Source organism: Equus asinus, chromosome 4 (genome assembly GCF_041296235.1).
Source record: "Equus asinus isolate D_3611 breed Donkey chromosome 4, EquAss-T2T_v2, whole genome shotgun sequence".
Classification (NCBI taxonomy): Eukaryota; Metazoa; Chordata; class Mammalia; order Perissodactyla; family Equidae; genus Equus; species Equus asinus.
Genome location: NC_091793.1, coordinates 118,313,933 through 118,340,418, shown reverse-complemented (window position 1 = coordinate 118,340,418; position 26,486 = coordinate 118,313,933). Strand labels below are relative to the sequence as shown.

At 38.1% G+C, this 26,486-nt stretch overlaps 2 long non-coding RNA genes across 2 annotated transcripts in view; one reads left to right on the top strand and one right to left on the bottom strand.

Moving 5' to 3' along the window:
• Positions 1-26,486, bottom strand: part of LOC123285207 (uncharacterized) — a 432,431-nt gene that overhangs the window by 70,539 nt on the left and 335,406 nt on the right. The gene's annotated exons all lie outside the window — the stretch shown is intronic.
• LOC123285208 (uncharacterized) lies at positions 4,256-21,543 on the top strand. The gene is made up of 4 exons (XR_006526809.2): positions 4,256-4,377; positions 9,971-10,067; positions 17,696-17,758; positions 20,732-21,543. It is a non-coding gene; the product is annotated as an uncharacterized lncRNA (long non-coding RNA).

The window sequence follows — 26,486 nt, the reverse complement described above, 5'->3', positions numbered from 1 at the left end:
TCTATAATGTGTCAGGAATTGTTCTAGGCATTGGAGAGAGAGAGCAGTAACTAAACAAACAAGAGTCCCTGTCTTCATGGAGTCTGCATTCCACTCAGGGAGACAGAAAACAAAACAATAAATGAGGAAAATATACAGTATATTAAATAGTAGAAAGTTCTAGAAATAAAAATAAAAGCAGAGAAGAGCGATATGAAATGTGGGTGAGGCACGAGGAGTGAGAGTTTAGACTCTGTGTTGAGGAAAAACCTCACTGAGGAAGTGACTTGAGTAAAGACCTGAAGGAAGTGAGGAGATGAGCCAGGCTTCCTCCCAGGGAAGAGCACCCACAAGTGGAGACAGCATTTGCAAAGTCCCTGAGGCAGGATTGGATCTTACAAGTGTAAGAAACAGCAAGGTGGGCAGTGCTGCCATTAAGGAGGGAAGGAGGGCAAAATACCAGAGATGAGGTCTGAGAGGTAAGGGGAAGTGGGGAGATGGCATGTGCCTTGAGGGTCACAAGAGGACTCTGGCTTTACTTTCAGGGAGAAGAGAAGTCTTTGGGAGTTTTGAGTACAGGCGACCTAGCAGGATCTCACTGAGGTTTTAACAGAACCACCCAAGCTGTCCTGATGAGTAGTATAATGCGGCAAAATTAGAAGTAAGGACACAAGTTCAGAGCTAAATCGAGGTGAGAGTGACGGGGACTTGTCCAGGTTGATGGAAGCAGGCCTGGTGAGAAAGGGTCAGATTCTGTAGTACATAGGATTTCCCGAAGGTCCAGATTGAGGAATGTGGCTTCCGCTGGTAAAAACCGAGATTCTAAAATGTCTTTACCTCCATTTTATAAAGCATGTTATGTAAGAATCATGGTGCTAAATCTGTCTACAATCTTTGTCTGTTTGTTTATTTTACTTCTTTTTAAACAAAGAGACATATTTCTGAAGTTTAGCACTTAACATTGACCTGTAGATAATGTTTCATTGAGGAAACTTCTAATGATAACCCAGTTTAGTACTGAATAACAATAGGAAAATGTGCAAGAATCTATAAACTTTCGACGTATTATCATGCTAAAGAGGATCTTTGGAGGAAAGCCCTTTTGTATAAGTTCTTTACTTTAGTCAATTCTAGCTAAGCAAAAGCTAACCATCGGCTGCCTGGAGAGGGAAGAAGTGGAGCAGGGCAGGAGCCTGCCTGTGCTTACAAAGACGTTCACAAACTCCATTACCAGCATAACCACCCCCCAAAAAAGGGGAAGTTCTTGATTCAATGACTCTTCAAACACTCAGAGCAGTTTTACTTTATACTGCAATCTTCGTCAAGCTTAGAGAGCCATAATTTTGTTTTTTCTGATTCAAAAGAACCAATATGTGTAAGAACCTAGGACAATCTTTGCAAAGTAACCTAAGTACGCTTAAATATCCAGCCATTTTCTCCAAGCTGCTTCTGCTAATCTCTTAGTCTGGCATATGCTTACCTTCCTTCTTCCTCTCACTCTATCCTACCCTTCAACTCTGTTTAGGATGGTGAATTTTACGTGCTCACTTGACTGAGTCCCAGGGCACCCAGATATTTGGTTCAGCATTATTTCTGGGGTGTGTGTGTGAGGGTGTTTCTGGAAGAGATTAGCACTTGCATTGGTAGACTGAGTAAAGTAGATTGGCCTCCCCTGTGTAAGTGGTGCCATTCAACCCACTGAGGGTCCACACAGAATTAAAAAAGTGGAGGAAGTTGAATTCTTTCTCTGCCTGACTGCTGAGCTGAGACGTCAGTCTTCTGCTCTTGGACTCAGCCTTGCACTATGGGTGCTCCTGGTTCTCAGGGCTTTGGACTCAAACTGACATTTATATCACTGGCTTTCCTCCAGCTCCAGCTCACAAACGGCAAATCATGGGATTTCTCACCCTCAGTAGTTGCATGAGCCAATTCCTTATGATAAATTTCATTATTTATATCTATATCTATATCACCTATTGGTTCCATTTCTCTGTAGAACTCTGAATACTAGACTATTCAACCATATGCATCAAGATTCAATGTTGAAGCGATACTTGTTATATTAAAGCTTTCCCATTTTTTACAACTAAAAAGGAATTAATTCCTCTCGGTTCCAACTGCAGTGTTTTCTCTTTCTCTCATTTCTCCCTTTGGGCTTGTACCATGGTACAATCCTTACCACAGGCATTAGAATACAATCTTTGTACCCTCCAGTTTCCAGAAAAGTGCTATGAATATTTCTTGAATTTATTTCATATCCAACAGACCTTTGTATATAATTAGACGTAGCCAAAAATGAATACCAGTTCTTCAAATTCTGCCACTTAGTGTGGCAGTTGTTAGGGATATTGGTATCAATTACATTTAGTTCAGTGATTTGTTACTGAAGGAGAGCCTAGTAAAGAAAGTCAAATTATTAGCATCTTAAAATGGCAGGAAAAGATAAAATTAAAGAGAGAAGACTAAAATGATGTAGTCATTGGACACCAATGAGGAAAAAGAGTAGGGCCTCCAGATAAGAGCAGAGAGCAAGATCCTGATTAGACTTAGACACCTGGAAGCAAAAAAAGGGAAAGGACCTTGTGTATGGGGCTTAATATCAGGAAAATCACATCAAATTAAAAAATCAGGGTGGGAAAATGAAAAAAATTAAAATGATTCTAAAGATTTAAGAAGATGACACAAGCCTGCAAAAAATAATGGATAAAGTATACAGTCCATTAGGAGCAGTTCATTCTTTGTACAAATAACATCCATGGGTATAATAAACCAAGTGCATGTTAAAAACATTTATAATCAGTTAATTGCAAAATGGCACCTATAGATGTCTTTCCCAAAATAGAAATATAATCCTGGTCATGAATAAATTGAAGTCAAGGCCAAGAATACATCAGTGTGACATATTTTGGAAGTAGGCACAAAATTCCTGGAAAGAGCTCATTGTTCTTAAAACAGAGCAATCTAAGATGAACCTCTCAAATAGAAGTTAAGAAATGAGTTAGCACACAGGATCGATTGTCAAATCAGATTCACATGACTCAGACATTTTACTCAATTTCAAACTTTACTAAATAATTACAAGAGGCATTCAGGAGGCTGAAATGAATCAAACAAGGTCTAGGATGTCAACAGTGGCTCCCCAGGTCCTTTCTTTCCACATGGGACGTGCACCTCTAGCCCAGGATAATAGAAAAGGTCTGAAAGGGAGGCTGTTGAGTTCCTCACATAGTGGGGCATGTTTAAATTAGGAAGTATCTCAGTTTTACACCCAACAGAGTTTTGTAGCGTATGTGACATTCTCCAATGAGCCTTGCATTTATCCTGGGTTCCATTTATTATAGGTAATACCTAGTCAGGACATCTTGATAAGGACATTTTAGGGATAAGGTCTCTTCCTTCTAGCAAATAATATAAGTTTCTTTACCCAGAGGTCTATTCAACAAGGAGATCAAACTGGGTCATCTGCCTTCTTTTCTTTCCCTAGGGGACCTCCCTCTGGTGAAGGCAGAGAATGGACCCCATGGATCCCACCCCGTTGCTTTAATGTCTTCCTCCTAGGAGGTTTAAGACATTGTTTCTTATGACAAAGTACTGCTTTTTTGATAAGAAAATGTAAGGTACTTTAGGAAAGCGGGGGAAAAAAGTTTTAAAAGAACTAAGGTAAAGTTTTTATAAAATCCCTGAGTCTAAAATTTGAAGACAAGGAAGTGAGAATGATATTTGGAGGAAGGGCAAAATAAATGATAACTCTATTGATAGTTTTGGTAGCCTGGGGGGAAACACAGGCTAACATGTAAAGTGAAAAGAAATTTGAATGTTCTCACACGCTTGGAAGCAACTGATTCCCAAGCTGGTGCTTCCCCATTAGCCATGAACTAGATCACCTCCCTTCACAGACCACTTACATATGCTTAGAAAATATAAACCAAGTGTAATAGAATATTAAAATGAGACCGCTTGCTGCAGCTGACCAAGAAGATAGTAGATGCTTTATGCCTAAGTGAGTTGTAAGATAGAACATCAAGACCTAGAACGTGTTAGAGGATGTGAGCTGTTGGAACCCAAACAGCAGACTTTGAGGAGTGGACTGTCAAAAAGCCGAGGGCTATGGGGGAAGCTGCAGCCTGAGGGAAATGCAGCTCTTTATTCACAGGAAGTTGCAGGGAGATGTTCCTGGTGAGACCATCTGAGGAACCACAAATGTGCTCCCCAGAAAGGGGCAGCTTTAAAATCTGCCTGGCTCACAGAGCACCGAGTGTCCCAGAAAAGAACCAATCAAGCAACAACTTTCCTGGCCGCTGGCCCCCTTCTCTCTCCCCTTCTGCTTTGAAATTTCTCCTATTAGCAACTTGAAGGAAAAGTAGAAACATCACGACAGTGAGGAGAGAGAGAGGAAAGGTCAGTTTTCCTGTATTCATGTTCTGCCTGTTATGAGTCTCAAAAGTTTGATTATTATCTGGGATTCGACCTTTTTAATTACTGAACTGAGATTTTTTTTTTTTGGCGGGGGGTGATTTCTATTACCTAAGAGTAATCAGAAAAATCTTCATCTGGTTATCAAAGTGGGGACAATACTCACTGATTAAATTTAAAGAGTCTGTGAGAGACAAAATAAAATTGTTTTTGAAATTATACCTTGTGAAAACGGCTTGTTCAATGTATTGGTCATATTTATTTACTAACTTTAATCTTAACATCTCTGCAGAAAACATAATTAGCATAGCTGAAAGTACTCTAATTGGGGGAAAAAAAAAGAAAGAGCTCAAACTGACTCTAAAGGAAAAGCACATGATTTAAACTATTGTTTCTATTCATTAAAATAATGAGCCAATAATTGGCATGTATTCAAAAAGTGTATATTTGTTATTTTACAAACTGAGGAAATGCATACAGGCAAAAGAAAAAGAAAGAAAAATAATTGTGTTCTATCTTGCAGATAATAATCACTTTGGATTGTATCTTCAAGTATTTCATAGATGAGATGCTCTGTAAATTTTTTTCCACTGAAAATGTATCAAATTTCCATTACAATAAATATAAATCTTTTTAATTTTAAGGGTGGTAGTATAGCCTATTGCAGTTAACCATCTGCTAATATTAGATATTCTTTACAATTTTACATTTTTTATAAACACCACCCTTTATACCCATTATATATTTTTCCCCACTTTTCCACTCATTTTTAGGATGAACTCCTAGAACTGGAGGTTCAATATATATAGACTTTATTTACGCCAAATTGCTCCAGATAAATACTAGACTAATTTCCATTTCATCCTTAGCAATATATGAAAGTAATTTTAATCATTACCTATATGAGAGTTGAAAATGGTGCCTTTTTTCTGCTGGTATTAGGTTCCTGGGGCTGTCATAAAAAAGTACCACAAACTGAGTGGCTTAAAGAAACAGAAATGTATTGCCTCACAGTTCTGGAAGCTGGAAGTCTATGTGTCCACAGGGTTATGCTCTCTCTGAAATTTGTAAGAGAGAATCCTCCCTTGCCTCTTCCGACCTTCCATCGGTGGTCGGCAATCTTGAGCAATTCCTTGGTGCATAACTGCATCGCTCAAATCTCTGCCTCTGTTGTGACAAGTCTCCTCGGGTGTCTTTGCCTGTGTCCAAATTTCCCTCTAATAAGGACACCAGTCACAATGGATTAGGGCCCACCCTAAATACCTCATCTTAACTTGATTACATCTGTAAAAGCCCTGTTTCCAAATAAAGCCACATTCACAGACACTAGGAGTTAGAACTTCAATATATCTTTCAAGGAAACACAATTCAACCCGTTACACTGTTTTAATTTACATTTCTTTGATTACTAGTAAAGTTGAGAATCTTCCATATTTTATTTAAAACATCTTCATGCTTGATCCTTTGTCTATTTTTCTAGTAGAGATATGGATTTAAACAAATTTATGGGTAAAGTCTTTTAATATAGTAGACATTTAGTTCTTCTACAGCATATATGTTACAAATGTTTTTTAATTTGCCATTTGCCTTTAATTTTCCTTATTCTGTTTTTTTTTTAACTACATAACAGTTTTAAATGTTTATTTAATCAAATCTAGCAACTTTTTCCTTTGGGGGTTCTGACATTAATGATTTTAAAAAATTGAGATTAAATTTCTAATTTAGGTTAAAAAAATCCATTTGAACAAAATATTACATTGATAATCATGTATATTTTCTTCTCGCTCATTTATGATTTCAGTAATCTGGAATCTATCTTAAAAACGTTTATATATATAGCAGCTGACCCAGTGGCATAGTAGTTAAGTTTGCACCCTCTACTTCTGTGGCCAGGGATTCACAGGTCCGGATCCCAGGAGTGGACCTAGCACCACTCATCAAGGCATGCTGTGGAGGTGTCCCACATAAAATAGTGCAAGACTGGCATAGATGTTAGCTCAGTGACAATCTTTCTCAGGCAAAAGGAGGAGGACTGGCAACAGATGTTAGCTCAGGGCCAATCTCCCTCATTAAAAAAAAATGTTTACATATATGTATATATACACACACACATATATATAGATGCAATTTTATATCTGCCATTTTTATAACATTATCTTCATGGGCTTTTTTTGTTGTTTTTTTTTTGAGGAAGATTAGCCCTGAGCTAACTACTGCCAGTCCTCCTCTTTTTGCTGAGGAAGACTGGCCCTGAGCTAACATACATGCCCATCTTCCTCTACTTTATATGTGGGACGCCTACCGCATGGCTTGATGAGCAGTGCCATGTCCGCACCCGGGATCCAAACCGGCGAACCCTGGGCTGCCGAATTGAAACATGTGCACTTAACCGCTGTGCCACCGGGCCGGCTCCTCTCTTTCTTATTTTAATGCCTTGATTGATGCTTATTTTCATGTTTTTTTATTTTGAATTACAAGTTTTATATTAATATTGCAAAATGTGCTTACCAGCTGGGAGTAGCTTTAACTATGAGTATGAGAAAGCCCAAATAACTGTTGTTTAGGTATTGTAAAAGGTTAGTGGTCTAGGACAGATAGGGTGCTCCCCTATTTCAGGAAGCAGGCCCCTCCTGTTTCTGTTACTTATTGTGCATAGCCTTCACTTCACGGTCCTGGATAGCAGCAATCATGTTCCTAGCTGCAGGATGGGGAAAGAAATGAAGATTGAGGTAGGGATCAAGATGAAGAAGAAAGCAAAGAGCACATATACACTGTTTCTTAAGGAAGGCTTTGAGAAGCTGCTATATAGGACACTGCTGCTTACATCTCATTGGCCAGAGATGTCACACAGCTATACCTACTTGCATGGGAGGCTTATAGATATAGTCTATATTCTGGGCTACTTTGAGATCAGCTAAAAATTCCCTTACTACAGAAGAGAAGAGCAGACATATGGGAGCAACTAGCAGTCCCTGATGTATCCAGTGTCTCTTCACCAATTCTTTGACAATATTTACTTTTTCCTTTCACTGTTATCAAAGTTATCCTTATGTTTCTTATAGAAGAATGTATCAACAATAATTCTCTTATGTAAAAAAACTGTCTGAAGAATTCCCCCTACACCCATAGTTTTTCTCCACAGAAGCAACCACTATCAAATCTTTGAGCATTTTATTTTTTAAACCATTTTTCAAAACAGTAAGTTTATATCGCCATTCAAAAAATGTTTCTGTTTACTATGGATGATAAAGACCTAACTTTTGCACCACTTCTCTCCCTCACCCACATATTTCCCATCCATCCAGGATCCAATTTGCTATCATTCTTGGTTAGATCAGCATTCCATTTTTAACATAATTATGACTAAGTAAATGTTAAAATCTGAGCCATGTAGCCTAAAATGATTTCATTTTCTCTCTTTTACAATCTCTCCCAATTAATAATTATCTTTTTTCTTTTGCTTAGTTTTCTAATTCATCCCTATGTCATCTATGATTAGCCACTCTCTCAATTTCATCTTCCTAGACTTCTATATCCCTCGGCTCCAATCTGTGCTGATGCATCATTAATACACACATAGTATTTCCCTCCACTATCATCATGTGGATTCTCTTTGCCTCCTTCCTGTGTAAGATTCTCTGATTCCTGATTCCATGTTCCTCTTCCTTGGTTCAATCCCACTTTTTGATGCAGTTACTATTCCAATAATTAACTGAGATTGTTGTCTGAAAGGGAAGTTTTGCAAAATTTTCCCTTTTGAAAGTATGGTCAAACCATTCTTAATCTTAATTTTATATTTGAAAATATATGCTGAAATTTTTGATGTCTAAAGGATAGAAACAATTTCTGGACTTGTTATATGCTATGGATCGCTTATAAATGTCTTAATTTGATGCAAACATCTCCAAGAATAAATGAAAGGCTTTGCCATATCTAAAGCCTTGAAAGACAGATTTTTAAATATCTTGACCTAAATTTACTTTCTAAACTACATATATAAACACTTCCAGTATTTTTGTGTGATTAAATCTGGCCTCTTTTTGGCACTTTAATGTCTAAAGAAGAGAAGACCCCGTCTCTCTTGAGAGGTCTCCTTTGGGTTCAGGAAAGCACTTACCTGCATTCAGGTGAAACCATCAGTCAAAAAATATTATCTCAGAGAAAAGCTCACCACTGATCGGCTTTCTATTTGGATTAGCCATGAACTTGGTCTTTTGCTGCTGCAACAGCTGAGTCCTAGTGTGGATCCACGGAAGGAGAAGAGGCTACTCTGGAGGGCTCCTGTTCCTCCCATGGGCTGTCTGAGCCTTCCCATGTGCTGGCTTTGCTTAGATTTCTCTCTCTTACACGTAACAACAGCACGCTGCTTTATTTGGAAGAAGAGCTGGAGTTAAGCTGGTTCTACCTGTATTCTACCTAGCAAAATTTACTTACAAAGTTTATGATCTATTAGTATTTTTTGCTTGCTTCAGCAACGTCCTTCAACTAATTTTGTTTACTCCCTCCATCCTTTGATAGTTGTAGGGATTTATTGGATGAAATTTTTAGAAATTTGCTCTCCTTGGACTTCCCCTTATCTTTTCAATATCTCTTTACTGTCCCAGACAGACTAATATCTATAAATAAACTAGGATTTCCTCATTTTGATTTGAAATTTTGGAGAGAAAGCACAGCACTATTTTAGAAATTAACAGAATGGTGGTAAGTTTTTTCCTATTTCACCAGAACTGGTTACTAGAATCCAGAGTTCAGGACAAAAATTTCTTAAGTATCTGATATCCTAAAGAGAGCAAAATTAGAGAGGAAGGAAGAAAGCCACTTCAGAATTTATTACAAGACAGACAAAACGGCTGTGCCACCTTCAGCTGACATTCCAGAGCTTCCCAACCCGTCTACATACATTGAAAACTAAATAGGAAGTAAGGAGACAGATGTGAGGGGTGGGGAAGCATAGGAGTCCTGACACATCGGCTGTGTTCAGGGCAGGAGTCAGTAGAGAGTCAAGGGGGAGGAGGCCCAAAAGAATCGCTGAGGGAGGTTGGGGATGCCAGTGAGGGAGGGAGACGGCATTTCATTCCCCAGCAGAATATTTTTGCAGCAGCAAATTTTCTGATCTTTACCTTGCATTTCTCTGAGCTGGAGAGAAAAGCATCGGAAAGAGACAGCAGGGCAGAGAAGAGTTCAACCACGGAGCAGGCTGCACTTTCATCATTTGGCATGGCAAGTTTGTGGCTCAAGTAGATACAACAAACGTTAGCCTGACTTGTGCACATCCTATATGACCATCTGCTGGAAGAGTAACCTCAGTAACAAGCAGCTATGCATACCCTGCTGAGGTATATATGAAAAAGGGGAAGTGGAAAAATATTAGCAGTAATGAGGATGTCCCCACAGGGCACCTGAAGTACTCTACCATGACTTTTAAGAAAGTGTTAGCATTCATGTGTCTGCTGGCAAAAGAACACCCACCAATGGCAAATGGTTGTCTAGGGGAGCAGCAATAGCCAAAAGAAGAGCACAACACCAACTAAGAAAGAGACATCTGTCCCTTTACATCTTTCTTATCCCCTTCTCCCAGGATCCATCCCCCAAAGAGATATTGATCGAGAAGCCAGAGAGGGAAGACGAATGGAAAAGAAGACTGTGCTTTGTCCCCACTTCAAGATGAACTCCAGGTATTCCTGGGAAGAGATGGTAATCAGATTGGATATGAGGTAGACGTTTTGAACTAAGCTCAGCTAAAAATAACTTTTTAATAATTGAAAATGATCAAAGAGTTATGGGATCTGTCTGAGATAGCCTTAGGGGACAATAAAGGGAAAGAGTGCATAGCCCAGTTGGGACAGCAACTGGAGGAAAATGTTAAACAAGCATTGTTATGTTCATATCCTATTGGGTTTAGCCTATTAATAGAAATTAATATAGAAAAAATGAATGTGAAATAAGATAACTATAATTAAGTCCTAAGAGAAAAGTATATAGATAAATTTGGTTTTTATTTGGAATAATGCAGAGGAATGAGGATTTCAAAAGAGATACTGAAGGATTTTAAGAATTTAAAGTTGCCCATGAACAATTTTATGTCATGTGATTTTTAGAAATCAGCTTTTTTTGGACACAAAGTGAAAAAAACTCAAACATTTTCATGCTTTCTTTTCTTCAACTGATTGAGCACCTCTATGTGCCAAACACTGAGTGATTCCCTGGGAAACAACAGGCCTGCTCCTGCTCTCCTGAAACATATGTTCTTTTTCTCTAGATGCTCAGAAGAGTGAGCTTTTTAGGACCAATGAGAAAAGTCACAGAAATCCCAATGACCCATGGTCTTATGCATAAGAGAAAGAGACAGCATTGTCTATGCACTTGCTATGTGCTAGGTGTTTTTATAATCATCATATAATTTAATCCTCGGCATAAATATAATTTATCCCTATGTGGATAATGAACAAATTGAGGCTCAGAATCATTAAGTAACTTGCCCAACCTCACTCAGTCACATAAAGGCCAAAGCAGTAATAAGACACCAGTTTTATCTGGTACCAAACCCTGCATTTATTCCACTGCAATATGCAGCCTCTCAGTGAAATGGCCACACAGAAGTAAATTGAACATGTGGAAGAGATACCTATAATTGACAATTTGGAGGTCAGAGCAATATGGGATTATCTTAATTGTGAGCATTATTGAGCAAATTCCATACAATGTGGAGTCACTTTGTATTTTATCCTTAGGGTAAAATTCCTTACTGAAGACCCATATAACACATATAACATAAGACCCATATAACACAAGTGCATGTATAAGATGACCCGGCTAAAAAGATAGCTTACATGAAAGCATTTGGATTATTTGGGGGAAAAGTACTTGGTTATTCTAATAAGAACTTCCTTTTGTTGTAGAATTCCCTAATGTAACTGTTGTGACTCCATGATTTTCAGATATTTACAGAAATTAATTTCCTTCACACTGCCTAGAAAGTTTACAGCTGTTCTCCAAACATGAAAAAAAGAAAGAAGCAACAAGAATCTTCCCTGAGTAGATATTACTGTCACCCCCATCATGGACTAAACTATGCAGTCCTTATGTATCGTCAGAGAAGTATCACAGTGAGAAGCAGTTGGAAAGGCTACATTCTGACCTCTGGTATATACTGATGTTCCCAATTATTAAATGATGCCAAAGGAAAAGATTTATGCAAGTAATTGTTATTCTTATCTATACGAATCCTGGCATTTATCATTTTAATTAGGATATACTCATTTTCAAGCATTCATTTATCTGGCAATCATTTTTATAAGGAAGCAACTCTCACCTGGGTTCTATGAGAGATGAGAAATAAACACAACAGAATCTCTACCATTTGGCAATGATAGCTAAGGAAAGCAGATGGAGTATATACACAATTATTTATAATATAAGATATAGCATGCAAAATTTCATAGCAAGAGATAAGTGATATTTGTGAGTGATATGAGAGTTCAAAGTAGCGATTGCTTTCAGCCAAAGGAATCAAGGAAGGCTTTTTGAAAGCGGCAGCCTTTGAGCTAGGCTTAAAATGGACTTTGAAATTTACCAAACGCTTTTAGTATTTTAATTGAAGTTAAAATAATGCTTTTCCTCTTTTGATCAATTTATGTAATTTATATGAATAATTTCTTAGTAGTAAGTCATCCTTATATTACCATAAGAAAATGCATTTTTAAAAAAATATTATGTTGGACTCAGTCTACTTGTACTGTATTGTGGACACTTGCATACCTATTCGTGTATATTCCAGAAGACTGGAGGGTAGTTTTCTTTCTGTGTACCATCTTTATCAAGTCTTATTATCAGGTTAACGTAAAATGAATCGTGTAGCATTCCATCCTTTTCTATACGTTGGTAGAATTACTAAGGGGATCTTTCAGTCCCTTGGAAAATATGAAAGGATTCCCTGGTGAAACTACCCTGCTTTAGATCCATTTTTTCAGGTAACTGGAAATTCGGACGGCGTTTTCAGATTCCTCCATGGCCTTGAACACCCCAGTAGCTCTGTTCACGCTTATTACTTCCTCCTAAATTAATTGCAGTGATTAAAATTTTCTAGAAAATTGTTCATTTCATTTCACTGAGATTTTAAAACTTATTTGCATAGAGCTTTATATAGTTTTCTCTCCCCTTACAGTCTTTTAATAGACTTTTATCCCTATCTCATTGTTCTTCCTCTAATTTTGTTTATTTATATATTTTTTTATTGGGTAGATCTTTTTAAAATTTCTTGGTTTATTTATTTCTTTATTTTCACCAGGAGGGCTGGCCCTCAAGATGACGGAGACTGGGAGACACAAAGGCAGGCAGGAAAGGATATACTAATTGGCTGGAATAAAGATATTAGAGGTAGAAAAAAAAGGAAGCAGATTTTTCTTGAAAGAAATACCTCTTTAATAGCAGTGAACAGAGAAAGAAAAGCAAGATTGGGTCCTCCGTAAGATAAGAAATACTGTTTGTCTTGATAACATAATAGTGCTTTTGAAAGTACTATTTTATTATCTCTACTTAAATAAGTATTTTATCTTAATAGGCAAGCACATTTATCAAACTAAGTGTCTTCAGATGTAGGTGGTGTGGGCTAAGTCTTATACCTATCCAGGGGAAATACACTGAAAATCAAGAAATGTGTGTGCTAACCATGGTATAAGGCTGGGAAAGCTGGTTTTAACTATTTTAACTTCCTCTTGCTCATCCTGTATCAACTGGGGATGATATTTGTTCCATCTTTATCCAACAAGGGTATTTTGATAATAAAAGAGCAAATACTCAAAGTATTTGGAATCTTTAGAAATGAGTGGTTAATAAGAAAACGGCAAGATTTCTTTAAAAAAATATTTAAAGACGTATCTTTCCTGACTAATATTAATAAATTTGCATCTTCACCAGAATATTTATCACATGCTTTAATTTCATTGTTTGTGACCAAACTGACTGAAATTAAGGTTATGAAAGAACTGGAGCCTCACTCTGAAACACCGCAAAGCAGCATTCTTATTCCTCTTTCAGGTATGGCAACTGGTAATGTTAAACATCGGACTGTCTCCATATTGAAATAAGTGGAGCCATTTCACCAGGAAGCTTCCGTTATTTATATTGTTGGCTTTCTCCTCTTCTATCAGCAAGCACAAGTACAATGAGATCCTGGAACAAATGAGCTTATTAAGATCATGGTTAGACATATCGTTTTTCAAATCACACTCTACAAGACAGATATGCTGGCAAAGCTGTAATAAATGTCAAGGCTCAAGGCATCCACCATTCTTTTCAGCAGCCTGATGGCTTGGCTAGAAAAGCTTTTCATAAATTTCAGTGCACACCTGTCAAGTGGCAGGTGTGATAGTCTGCTATCGCGGAGCCTGAGCTGTGATTTCTGGGCTGGCAGCACTGTCATCGTCTTCAATGCAATCATGTGCTTTTCTCTGTTTGTGACCAATGAAATCTATGTGATCACACTGAGAATTGGTGCATCTTGGCAGATCTGCCAGTGGAACCCATCACATAGAGATTATTTTAGATTGGCTGCCATGAGGTGTTATTTCCCATTTGTTACAGAATGGGGTTTCATAACTATGACAACTGAAATACATTCATTTGTATATGGGTTTTGTCCTTGTTGTGGATACAATAACCCATTCCATCTTTCCTACACTCCTTTAACCTTTCACAATCAATCCTGTACCTGAAACAACTGTGATGCTAATTATGTCACATTTTCCTTAGAGGGGAAAAAACGTTTTTTTAAAAAGATTTTATTTTTCCTTTTTCTCCCCAAAGCCCCATGATACATAGTTGCATATTTTTACTTGTGGGTCCTTCCTTCTAGTTGTGGCATGTGGGATGCCACCTCAACATGGCCTGATGAGCGGTACCATGTCCACGCCCAGGATTCAAACCAGTGAAACCCTGGGCTGCCGAAGGGAAGCGCGTGAACTAAACCACTCGGCCACGGGGCTGGCCCTGAGAAGGGAAAAAACTTTTTGTTTTAATAAGCTGAATTTGTGAGTTAGAAACACACTTTTGATCCAGATTGTATGACATAAAATTATATTTCGTATACATACAAACATATAAGCTTAGAAAATTTCTGAAAAGAGATTCAAACTGTTGATAGTGATACCACTAAAGAGAAAGGAAGATTTGGAGATGGATGAGTCAAGGGTCTTCCATTTTCTTCTCCATATATTATGGTAATGCTTGGATTTCTATGATGATAATATATTCCTATGTTCCTTGTGTAGTAAAAGAAGTAAATTTTAAAATAGGGAAACTTCAATATTGATATCAAGACGAGAACATAACCACAAAAGACCATATTTTGATGAAAAATGCTATATATTTATGGAGTGCTTTCATATATACTTATATATCTCACTAAATCTTCACAGACTCTCAGTGGGGTAATTGAATCAGGTTTTAGCATTCTCACTTACACAGGCAAAATCTGAAACTCAATGAGGTTCAGGGACATGATTAAGTCTCTAAGTTGGGACTGAGGATCTGGGTCTTCTGATGTCTAGTTGAAGCTTCCATCCCCCCAAACCCCTACCTCCACTACCTCATTATTTTCTGTTTTGAAAGCAACATCATCAACAAATAAATTCTTACTGTCTATTTTCTATAAAACATACTATTTTTTTCCATTTTTTAATATTTCTGACATATATATATATACAGTATATATAGTTCAAGTTACCAATAGAGTCACAGTTTTATATTAAAAGATCAATTACTTAGCAGAGTTGTGCAGACATAAACAGAAATTTAGATTCTGGAACATAAACAGAAACTTCAATACTAAGCTTTCCACTGAAGAAAAAATAACGTTAACTATGTTCAGCTGAATAACTTTATTTTGCAAAATTATGGCAAATGCAAGGCCTCTGGTTCCTCGACTAAAGGATATCTGCCATAAATACCATTTAAAAAAATAACTGTGAAGTGGAAATAGTTTCTATTGATGGCACAGTCTAGTTTACCAAAATTAATAGCAATTCACCAGTTGAGCACAGGCACATTTTCAAAACTTTTACTCTGCTAACCACTAGTTACTTAGAGCAAAAAGTTAATATGAGAATTTTAGGAACTGCTTACCTTCCCATCTCTTCTTTTTTCCCAAATCTCTGCCCTTTTATGGTAATACAATAGTTTATAATTATTTTCCTTTCCTCAATCCCTTTTGTAAATGTTTTAGAGGAGAGAATAAATACTGGAAAAAGCTTCTTAGTTCATGTTTATTGTTTTAGCACTTAAAACATAAGATATTCCAATCTGTAGGCAGAAAGACTACGCTCATACCAAAGATTCCTTGGTGACCCGGAAACCTCTCTGAAATCCTTGACACTCAGTCTAGTGATCCCCAGTTCCATTTCTGGCACTTTCAGGAATTAGAATTGGGGTGGGGATGGGAGAGAAATGCTTGAAGAGGTTAAAAATCTCCAAACAACATCAGGGAAGTGGGCAATGACAACCAATCATAACTACCAGAGAGCAGGGTCTTATGTGCCTCACAAAAGCACTAGGCTGCCTTTTAGCCTGGTCACCATTTGAATCCGTCTCCTCTGGGTTCTCCTCACAAGGCAAAGTGCACACAAGTCCTTGCCTTCTCTCTGAGGCTGCTAGCTGTGCCTCTGAACTGGAAACAGTGGCTCGCATTTGCAGCCAACTCATAGGGTTTGCTCAGTTCAACATTTACTCTGACAGCCATTGACCAAATCTATTATTGACTGAAGAAAAAACATTATGCTTTGTAATATTGGAAGCGCACCTGTGAAGGGGGGACAGTAAGTGACTGCCACAGAACACAGGATACGAACTACCACTCCCTTCCTTTCCCAAGTAAGCCCATGGCTGCTGCTGGCACAATGACTCTGGGGAGTGGCCAAACATTTTCCAGGAGTGCCTGTTGAACTAGAACATCCATCCCTGGTGATGGCTGTGATTTTCGCATCCTGTACCTTCTTTTAAAGTCCCTAAATCTGCACCAGCAGTTACCCATCTAGGGCCTTCCTGACTCGCTAGATTGAAGAGCTACAAGAGTCTTCTCTGTCCAGGAAGCTAGGGACAAGACAAACTGATAGCATTTAATAAGCAATTGCCATATTGATATTTGTCTTTATTTCCAACATTTATCTCTATCTTCCAATAATTGCTAAGATTTATTTATTTAATATGTGTCAGATATATTTCTAAGAGCTTTACATTAATTAACTAATTGAATTCTAAAAACAACTCTAAGAGAAGAAACTATTATTATCCACATTTTGTAAATGAGGGAAATCAAGGCACCAAGAGGCTAAGGAACTTCTCTAAGAACAGATGTATAGTGTCATCTTGCTCTTGAGTCTGTGGTCTTAATTGCCATGTGATGCCATTTCATTCACTGATTTGTCTGTCCACTGCTTCTTCCTCTGCCTGCATTTCCATCTGGACCACAGCACTCAAAATTTCTAGGTTCCCCAGACATCTCATATGGCTTCATGTATTGAAAAATAAACTAATTGATCTGTTTATTTTGAATTTAAAAGCTTTGAGATTTCATTGTACTCAAAAATCTTTTAAAAATGACTAAAAGCTGGCCTTAATTATCACAGTATTTTCCCCTAGAATGCTTAGTTGGTATACTCCCAAAGCCAAACACTATGGAAAAGTGATGTGTTTTATAAACCATCTTTTGCCTCCGAGTACCAAGAAAAGGGGAGTGGCACGTCTGACCTTGAAATCCCTACTGACCTTCTTCGCTCCCTGTAAGAAATGCTCTAGCCCTCTGTGAGCATGTGCCTTTCCTTTCAATAGCTATTGAAACTGTTACTTGAAGAGGGATTGAGAAGGATTGTGAATAAAACAAAAAGGACACTTGTGTTAATTCTATCCCCAGACACTGACATTCTATCTTAGGTGAAATAAACCATCATGTGTGTGTTGATTTTAGAAAAGGTTTAATGGAGGCTCTGGCACTTAAAGGAATCTATAGCTTGTTTCCAGCATGAAATGAATGTTTTAATTAACGACTTATTCTGTTACATTTTAGCTGGCGGTTTCCTCTTCCCTTTCCTCCCCTGGGGCTAGGAGTCAGGCGCTGCTCTAGGTACTGGAAGTACAGAGACAGTGCCTATGGTCTGGTCCCTGCTTTCCAGGATTTCAATTGGTTTCTACAGCAATTTCAGCACCTTGAGACACACGGCTTCCAGGGGACATCTTTATGTTCTTATTTTAGCTTGCCAACTTTCCACGTTCAAATTTTAAGTTGCATTAATTGTTCCATTGTCCTCTCCAGCTGTCATCCCAATGGCCTTGGAAATAAATGCCCACATCTTACCTAAACTGGTGATCAAAAAATGTAAGTAAACAAACAAAGCAATGAAGACTATCAATCGGGAGGAAAAGCTCATTACATGCTGACAGGGAAACTATTAATACTTGAATAGGTTCAGGGAGTGTAATCAAAACCTGATTAATTCAAAACCGTGTTCCGCTGGCAGCCTACACAATCCTGAACAAAATGGGGCTTTTCCTGATCTAGCTAGATCCCTATGAGGTAAGGATTTAAGGGAGACACAGGACCTATAAATAGTTCCTTCACCGCAATGCTCAATAGTTGAGAAATTTAAGCAGATGATAAGTAGCTCAGCTGGCTCATTTCTCTGATGTTCTTGCAATAAAGACTCGGCTGACTGCCTTTTAAGATTTTTTTAGGGGGTTGTTGCGTTCAGTTTGACACGAAACTGTAGTTTTTGCTTAAGGAAGATAAGAGATGATTATTTTTCATTTGTAAAATATAACCGCTGTTTCAGTTGGCGAATTGTAAACATGCCAATGCTCCCCTAGCTAGGTGCACTGCTTAGAATTTTCCTCAGGCGTTAAGCCATCTGCTGGCTGCAGTTCTAAGACCCTTCTCTGAGGGTAAGCAACTCTAACAAGGTGAATACTGCTTCACTGTCACCCCAAGGCCTGGTTCAATCGCTATTTGATTGGGCTTGTGTAGAGGAATCGTATGAAAATCTGAGATACCATCATTTCTTCCAGGCAGCTAAGTGAGCAATCTACTATTAAAGAAAGACAAGAGAAAAAAGCAGCTACCACATATTGAGTCCAATTACATAGTAAATGCTCAGTAAGTGTTCAATTTTATCATCAACGCCATCATTGACTCTATGACAGAACTGTGCTGGTAGGCCATATACTTTCTGAAAGTTACCTTTCACAAATATGTGAGGTAGGTACCATTGTTATTTCCATTTTTACACATAAGGAAACTGAGTCTAAGAAAGACAAAATGACTTGTTCAAGTTCACTCAGCTAGGCAGCTATCGAATCAAGATGGGAACTCTGGTCTGTCTGATTCCAAAGCTAAACTCTAGCCTGGACCAGGCTGCTGTTGAGATTGAGATGTTAACTGTGTAAGCTATTAGCTTCTCACCCAGCATGAAAAGAAAGTCAATTTGTACTCACTTTTGGATTAAATAACACATTCAAACTTTACTTGCATATCGTGATAGGTAACAATAAGATAACTGCATATATATATACACACATATGTACATATATACATATATATATGGTTTATTCTTTTCTAAAAATAAGAATGGAGTCACTTTTTATACTTGTAATTTTTCTTTCTTTCTTTCTTTTTTTTGGTGAGGAAGATTGTCCCTGAGCTAACATCTGTGCCAATGTTCCTCTATTTTTTATGTGGGATGCTGCCACAGCACAGCCTGATGAGTGGTGTGTACGTCCATGCCCAGGATCTGAACCCATGAATCCCTGGTTGCTGAAGTGGAACACACAAACTTAACCACTATGCACCAGGCCAGCCCCCAATTTTTCTCTTTTTACTTAATATCCCATGGCATCCTTTCAAGTTAGCACATACGGATCCAACATATTATTCCTCATAACTGTATCCCACTTCATGGTATGGATAAACCATCTGTGACTAACCATTCCTCTATCAGGTTGTTTCCAGATTTTGCTCCAACAAAAGATGCTACTATAAACAGTCTCTATATATGTACATGTACACACATACACACATATATACTAACAGACATACCTCCACGTGTACGTGTGTCTCTCCCTGCATCAGTGTGTATCTTCCTCTACGTCTATATGTATATGCGTGTGTATATATAGAGAGAGAGACACACACACACATACCCACTGGGGACTTCATTGGCATTGATAGATTCCAAAAGTAGAATGGTTGGCCAAATAGGTAAAGACAAATACAACTTTTAAAAACTGTTTAATTACTTTTCACATCCACCAGCAACACATGAGAGAATCTGTTTCTCCATCTCCTCTCTATATCTGACTCATTGCTATTTTTAGCTTTTGACAATCTGAAGGTAAAAATGATCTCAATATTATTTTATTTTATATTTCTTGATGCATCAAGATGTAAAGATATTAAAGTATAGTTATATTTTACTTTCTATTGAATATCACTTATATTAGTTATCTGTTTTTGTATTTGGCTGTGTTACTATTTATCAAATTGTATAAGCTCACGGTCTAATACTGTTAAGGACTGTGAAGATCTAAGACAACCTATTTGCAAGCTAATAATTAGTTAGCTATAGTTTTGTGGATGCTGACAGAAGACACAAGATGCCTGGGTCAGTGACAAAGGGCATCATTCTCACACCACAGAAAGCATCATGAGCATCAGCATATTTGTGTCAGTTCTCCCCTCTAAGTCCCACCAAGGGTCCGCATGATGCCAGAACATGCAGTGGGTTGTGCTACAAGAAAGAAACCCAGACTTAAGCATGCCTGCCCTTTGCTCTGCGGGGAGACACTATCTGTATCTTCCAAGGCTGCTTGCTACACATCTTTAAAAAGACAGTCCCCAAAAAAGGGCAGCTAATGCATCCCTCGTAAGATGTGTGTAAATGCAGAAGAGCCACTGAGAATTGTCTCCCAGCTATTAGAGAAATCAGCCTTTTATCAAATATATTGCATATGTTTTCCCCCAATCACTACTTACTAGTGTTTATATTTTCTCCTTGTCTGTCCTTCTTATGGTCCTTGGTCTGATATGTATACTATTCTCACGGTAAATTTAGTATAATAACATGGAAATCATTTCCCTAATTTTGGATACAAATTATTGCTTTGCTCTTGGTCAATATAAAAACAGATATTGTCTATTGCTGTTTTATGAAAATATATGTCCTTCATTATTTCTGTTCTGTTTTTGCCCTGACAAATGAGGAATGGAAGGCATAGAAAGGGAAGTCCATAGAAACTTTCACCCAATCAAAATAAAGACAAGGTTTATAACTCCTTTCTATGAATGTAATTGTTGTAGATTCAGAGGATTAGCAACATCAGGACCTGCACGGAGGAAGGCATGGAGGCTGGGCAGATCTGCGTTCTGTGGGGCTTGAAGCTTCCATAACTCGGAAGGAGGATGTACCCGAAAGAGTAAGAATACAAAATTCCAAACACAGCATCGCTCTGGCCTGGACAAATTTGAGGCCCTGAAATGTCAGCTAAGCTTCCTTAGCTTCACAGTAAATCTGCTCTATCTGGTAAAGGATGTGAAAGAGGAGGTTGAAGCCAATCACAACATGAAGTTTTCGCTTTTCTAGGCCACAGGGCTGCTTTATTAGCTGAAATAAATATGCAGCATTGGTCCCTCACGGAAAACATCCCATAGCCTCTGCCCTTCCTGACCTTGGATTATGCTGAGCTGCAGTTCAAGATGAATGACGTTTTGTGGCTTATATCCACATCAGATCCAGCAAGATTACCTCAGTTCTGGGAGGGGAGTGGGTGGATACTATAGCATTTCATCTTGTCAGGTGCCTTTCTGTGACCTCTCAAGTATTTATAAGGGTGAAATCTGTGCTAAATGGATTTGGAAGGTGAAGAAGGCAAGAAAAGACCTGTAGAAGTATCAGAATATAAGGAGCGACATTTAGGAATATGCACGAAATGAACTGGGATAAAGTATTTTCAGGCAGACTTAATTCCTCTTTCTGATTGTTTATATGTGTCATATGTTTTAAAAAATAACAGCAATTGGTAGAGATACCTTTTTTCTCTCAGTTGCCCCAGTCACTTGGTTCATGTTTCACAATTAGCTTTAAAAAAATAAATAATATTATCCGAGTGCCTAATATTTGCATGGTATTCTATAAACGACTGACATAAAGATTGTAACACTCCCTACCCTTACAGAGTTTACAGTCTTCTTATAGAAATAAAACCAATACACAAACATCTCCAAGGCTAGATAGAATACGTCTGGTAGCATGAGAGAGCAACAGATGGTTATTTGAGTTTAAAAGAGAAATGTTTCTTAGAGGGAGTAGCATTTAAGATGATACCTGAATGATGAGGTTGTCTATAATGTAGACAAAGAGAAAGTGTTCCAGGAAGATGAGGGGGCAAAGCGCTGTGGGGGTAGGGGAGCAGAAAATTTTTAGGAATGGAAATAGTCTGGTTTTAGTTGGATGATACAGTAAAATGAAAGAGATAAAGCAAGAAACGCAGTGGGACTACATCGCTGAGATCTTTGCACTCCTGGCAAGTGTAAACACTAATGAGGTAGTCAATGGCGAGTCATTTTCTGCAGGGGAATAGACCAAAAGGAAGTAACTGGGGAAAATTAACCTGAAAGGAGTATGTAGAGTAGAGAAAAGAAAGAACTGGGAGGCCAGGTTAAGGGTTAACAGAGTACACAAGGCGTTGTAGTAGGTATGGAGGCTGGAAGGCCATTTGTAGATCTCCTTGCAAAGATTGAATCTCATGATGGGAATGCGAGGCTCAGGGAGAAAGAGGATGACAGCTTTCTGGGAATCTTGCAATTTTGGGATGCTGAGGGCAACTTATTTTATTTATAGTACACTATCACACTGACTTATACATTCTCTTGCTTTTCTTTACCATTTTATGTATCTCGCTGCCTTAATGGCCTTTTTCTCTCACCTCTTCTGTGCCTTCACCTATCAGGAGCATCAGCCATCATATCTTTGTTGAGGCACGGTACATTAAAGCCTCCCTAAGATTTTAGACACTGTGCAATGTTACCAAAGAAAAAGAAAGCTCAATTATTCTTAAGGGGTATGTGACGTTCCTGAGATTTCAAGACAAGCAAGTACAAGTGACAAAAACATGCAAACATAAATACCACCAACTACCTCCACAAGTACAAAAAAGAGTACCAAGAGATAGCTCCCCAGGGAAGAGGGAAAAAACACAGAAACGTGGGGAGAACGATGAGGTGGTTAATATCAGGTGGTGATGCTGTGCAAAATCTTCATGACCAAGGAGAGTCAAAGAATTACTATGTGGTTTGAGAAGGGAGCAGGATATTAAAGATGGAAGCCTTGGTAGGGGGCGTTGTTTAATAGGGAGTTTCACATCAACCATGAATTGTCTGTCCCTCTATTTTACCTCTTTACCTCCGTCTTGTTTTTATCATCACAGCCATACCCATATGCAAGTGATGGATTCAACAGGAAAGATGATCTAAGGTTATAAAATACTATGCAGCCCCACCTTATTCCTATGAAGTACTTCTTTCCATGTATTTTCCTACCTCTTGGTTCTTTAAGGCAGAATCATACAATCTTGATTTTGCCTACAAAATGTTAACAGATTCCTGCCAGTTATGATTAGAGGCGGAATGTGAGTCAAAGGTTCACAGTAATTGATTTCCGTGCCTGAAAAGTGGATCACACTCTATCTGAGAAGTAGGTCTACTTGGTATCATCTGGAAAGGACTTAACGTTTTGCCACTAAAAATGGCAGATTTGTTCAAAATTTCAGTATGCCCTTTGCTGCGTATTGTGGTGGGAATAACCACTTTAGGTTAGGAACCAGGATTCTAGAAGTGCTCCGTACCTTACTGAATTGGTGATATTTTGCAGGGTTGTTTTCAATATCTAGTGAAGCAAAGTAAATATACTATAAAGCCTTATATATGTGAGAGCTCTTACTCAATTATTATGGCAGATTCCACAATTTCCTGTGGCACTCAAATCTCGGTGTTGGTGGAAATTTGGAGAAGGCTGTTAGAAATGCTTGTTTCTAGAAAATTCCTGAGGCATCCAGATCTTCTCTATGACCAGGTCACTATTTACCAACAGCACAACCACCATTCAGGAGCAAGGAGTTTTCACTTCACAAGAAACAAAGTCAGAAAATTGTTAAAAAATATAACCAAAGAACATATCCAGATTTTGTTGGACCTAAAGCTCAGAAACCTCTATTAGAAAAACCTCTTTTAGAAAAAGAACACAAATACATAATTTGGTATAAAATGAACATGTATGTAGAATGAGGAAAAGAATCACAATGAATTACAAATTTAAAAAGGCTGACCAATAGGACAAACATACAAATTCCAGGAAAACAAAAAATTTAATAAATGCTTGACACACAATCTAAAGCCTTTTCTCCTAAAATTTTGGGCTTCCTACTCTTTTTTAGCTTTTCATATGCTCATAATTTTGTGATACCATTCTCCATAGAGAAAGTATAATGACAATTTAATCTTTCCTCTAGCATAGTTAATTGAAATATGTTTTTCATTATTGATCATTGAAATGTATAAAACATGGTTCTTCTCACCTAGATGTATTCTGTTTGCTGCTTTAGGTTTGTGCTCTCATACTAGAAGTTTTAACGAATCCTGTGATCTCTTTAAAATATTACACACATAGTACATTTGCAATTCTGTGCATTCATTATTGAGAATATTCCTGACAGGAGAGAACTTCTGTTTAGACTTGATGTCAGTTGAGAACTGAATTCTCTGCTTACAGTTTTACACATCTGCTGTTTGGAAGAATTTACCACAGACTATTTCTGGCTCTGTACATTTCCAACCTTGTTTCTCCTCACCTGTTCACACAGATCCCGTGATGGGTGCTGTGGGACCTGTTCATATTCAGATATAACCTCTAGCCCTGCACCTCACTGACATGATGCCAGGTGAATTGACACAGTGGGCAACTTCTAGAAGCAAGTCCTACCTTGAGTCACAGATGTGACTACATACCTCATAAATATATCTCCTAATCAACAAGCAACAAAAATATGTCTACCCAATTTACCCAAAGAATTTGAAATCAACAATTCAAAGAGATTTATGCACCCCTATGTTCATTTCAGCATTATTCACAATAGCCAAGACATGGAAGCCACTCAAGTGCCCATCAACTGATGAATGGATAAAGAAGATGTGGTATATGTACACAATGGATTACTACTTAGCCATAAAAAAGGACAACGTTGTCCCATGTGCAACAACATGGATGGAACTCGAGGGTATTATGTTAAACAAAATAAGCCAGACAGAGAAAAACAAACACAATACAATTTCGCTCATAAATGTGGAGGATAAACAAATACACGGACAAAGAGAACAGATTAGTGGTTACCAGAGGTGAAGGGGCTTGGGAGCTGGCATAAGGGGTAAAGGGCACATATGTATGGTAACTGACAAATAATAATGTACAACTGAAATTTCACAATGTTGTAAACTATCATGACCTCAATAACATAAAATAAAAAGCCAGAAAAAAAATACCCAAACTAAACATATCTCTGACTCTACTTCCCTTCACCTACATCCCCCAATTCCCATAGCTGCACAGACATCATCATACAAGAGGGTCTAGCATTAGGATTCCAGTGGAAGGAGACAGCAGTCTTAAAGGGGCGAGGTCAACATAGTTTCCTTTGAAAATATTATAAAGCTGTATGGTCATAGGAATGCACTGCTAAGGCCATCTCTGGTCCTTGGAAGGGGCCCAAGCAAATGAGGGCACTGAAGCATAAGCCTCATGGTAAGTCTACCTCTAAATCAATGATATATGAAACCAAGTGACAAACAATGACTTCATTGGCCTTTTCCACGTGTATCACAGGATAATATCAAGTATAGATTACTGATAGTTATAATTCAAATTTGATCAAGGATAGGGTGTGAAGTCAAGTAGATACAACAAAAAGATGTTTAACCAGGAAAATAGGATGACATAGCTGGAATTCTAACGGAGATGTAGGGAGCATCAGACGCAAGAAATGGGAGTAAGAAGACAACGATCAGAGTCCAGGATCACTGGGTGAAACCACAGAAGTAGCTATCTCTAGACACGCCTTCTCCACTGAACACTGGTTTCCTGATAACACTTGGGTATTATAAACTCACACAATCAAAGACATTCAATATAAGAACCTGTCCATTCCAGGAGTATTAAAGATGTGCTAGTGTTAGTCTAAACTGTTAAACAATGACATAAACCTCTAATTACTTTGGTTTGGTTGACACTCCAATAGATTTACCAGTAATTCTTCCAAATGAGTTATTTCATCAATGTGTAATCCAGCTGAGGAGATGCTGTGTCATTAGTGCTTGAATGGGGCTTCACCTAATGGCACTGACTTAAGTATTTCTAAACAGACTTTTCTGAGCTTGGAAGTTTACAGTCACTTGGGAGGGAAGGAGAATAAGAGACAATATTTTTATTAACAAAAAATGAACAATTTACCTTCCTCCACCCTCGCCCACCCCCCTCCCCCAAAAAACAACACTTCACATTTCCAGAAAACTATTACTGTACCCCTTTTGGTTCCACCTCAACTCTGGGAAAGATGTACCAGTACTAAAGGTTAGATTAGAGGTCCAATACTTAGCATAGGTAATCTAAATGCTATTCTCATTGAAATCTCTCTTTCCTGGGAAAACTGCAAAATTCATAGAGCTCGGGTAGGAGTCACATAGCAAACTGAACTACACCTTCCAAAATAACATTGCCCAAAGGGCCATCTGCATTGGAATCCTCAAGGGTGCCTATTTAAAATGCAGAATCATGGGTTCACAAAGAGACTTAAGGAACTGGAATCTCTGTATGGGGTTCCCACAAATATGTGTGGCTGACCAGCAACCCAGGGGATTCTTATGACCATTGTGCTAACTCCTGAAAGTGATAGAAGCTCTTATTAAGGAGCAGGAATGGATTTAAGGCAGGGTTCTTAGGTACCATGAAGACAGCACAAGGAATTGCCTCAAGTCGCAGTCTAGAGTCCCCAGGAATTGCAAAGTGAGG